Genomic DNA, 2,429 nt, shown 5'->3' on the forward strand with positions numbered 1-2,429 from the left:
CCATTGCCTGAAAATTGCATTGCACATCATCATTTTTTAGCTTACATCTAGCTGACTTTTTTTGTCCATTTTCTTCTTCAAACTCAAATATATTTTCCAGATCATTTTTCAAAAAGCGACTATCGATTATAGGTGATTGACACAAATTTTGGTTAGAAGTCATATCCGGACCTAATTTAATTTTAATTAAAAATTTAAATTTTGTTAAGAAGTAATGTATTGCTTTTTAAATTAAAATTTATATTATTTAAAAAATTCTCATAAGAATCTTACCTTTGATGTGCGATTACGAATTTACGATTGCAGAAAAAAAGATTAGTGAAAAAGTCAACTAGTGTTTACAAATGGCGTATAGAAGGAAGCCATTGCTTTGCTATGAAAGATTCTAAATATCATAACAAAAAAAATTTTTTGAGTTGAACTAAAAGATACAAAATATTAAAAAATAATATTTTTTTTATTTTTTAACTAAATATTTTTTTTTATTATTGGAGCATGGAGCACTTAAAATTTGTGTGCTCCGGCTCCGCTCACGCTCCGACCAGAATATGGTTGCTCCGATTGCTCCGCGCTCCAGCTCCAGCTCCGCTCCAAAGCCCTGCGTGTATATGTCCGTATGAACTTGACTATGTATGTGTATGTAATACGCATGTTTGTTAGTTTGTATGTCTGTCTGTTTGTTTGTATGTCTGTCTGTTTGTTTGTTTGTATATTTGTTTGTTTGTATGTCTGTTTGTTTGTTTGTATGTATGTTTGTGAGTTTGCCTTCTAGATTTGAAGTAGTTTTATTGCTTCTATTATGTTCAATATTTTTTTCTTCTGTTTTTTCGTTTTCCTATTAGTTATTATTATTATGATTATTATGATTAATATTATGATTATTATTATTATTATTGTAATTATTATTATTATTTATATTATAAGGATGCGATGCTGAAGCAAAAAATCGCCTGACTAATAAACTCCATCAAATGTTGTCTATCATAAATAATTTGGATACTACAACACAATAGAAATTGCAGATAGTTGGCAGATATATCCCATCGCAATTGGCTTTCGAACTTCGCACCCATGGCTTGGGAACAATTGGAACCCCTTGATCGCAGAATCGGTGAAAGATTAGTTGTCCTTGCCAGTTAGCAGCTGTGTGTCAAAGTCCATCTCATTGCCTTATAAATTAGGAGGCTTAAACTTGAGATCACTTAAACATTACACTGAAAGGTTGAAGGTCAAATTTCGTGACTACCTGAAACCGCAGGTCAACAATGAAATAAAATGTTTATGGACGGTGTCTCACAACAGATACATCAAAGTCGACAACATCCTTCCTCATTTTGCTGATGTAAAACCAACACTTTAAAAGCTATCGACAGATCAACAAGAACCTAATTTCGCTGAAATGCCAGGGAACAATTGTTAAATCGATCATAGATCACGTCCTAGCAGCGGGTCTCTCCCGATGGTCAAAGTTCACGGCCAATTTGCCGGAGAATTTATTTCAAATTTGTTAGGAGGGCATTAATCCAACAACTTCCTACAAATGCCAATCTCTCCGGATGTACTAAGATTTATTTTTTCAACTTTCACGGAAACTTTAAAAAAAAGAACTACTATCATTGCTTTCAATATTATTAGGATTATTATTTTTATTATTATTATGATTATTATTACTATTAATTATAGCTGTAAATAATTTTGAGTGTGTTGATGTTTCATCAATTTTTATTACTGTTTTATTGTTATAATTGTTTCATCATTATTATTATTGTTGTTGTTGTTATTGTTATTATTATTATTATTGTTATTATTTTTCCCCAAATTTTTTGGCATACCCCAAATATTATGGTGTAACTTAAGACTTGGAAAAATATAACAAGCTTGAAAATACAATATGCAGTGTTTGTGCGTGTGTGTGTGCTTGTACGTGTGTGTACGTGTCTGTATGTATGTGTGTGTATGTGCTTGTATGTGTGTGTGTGTGCTTGTACGTGTGTGTATGTGTCTGTATATGCTTTTTATATTACTAAAGGTTGTCATCAATACGTAATAATCTAATGTATATCGGATAATTATTTTTCTTATAAAGATTTTATTCTAGTACGAGAAGAAAAAGAGAAAGAGAGAGAGAAAGAAAGAAAAAGAGAAGCAGTAGAGAGAGGATAGAGAGAAAAAACTATGAAAGAAAGAAAGACAAGAAAAAAGCTGATAAAAATGAATGAAACTATTAAATGCGTTGATGATTGAATGTTCAGAATGTTAATTACTCAAAATTGTTATTGCCAAACGAACCAAATATATTCCAACAAATATATATATACTTAATCTATTTCGGAACGAGGTTTTCTTTAATACAAACATCGTTGAAGATATATGCCCATTTTGCATTAATGACTTTCTTTAATGAACGCTCAACAAGTCTGAATTTATTA

This window comes from Helobdella robusta, assembly GCF_000326865.2.
Source record: "Helobdella robusta unplaced genomic scaffold HELROscaffold_574, whole genome shotgun sequence".
In the NCBI taxonomy this organism is placed as follows: Eukaryota; Metazoa; Annelida; class Clitellata; order Rhynchobdellida; family Glossiphoniidae; genus Helobdella; species Helobdella robusta.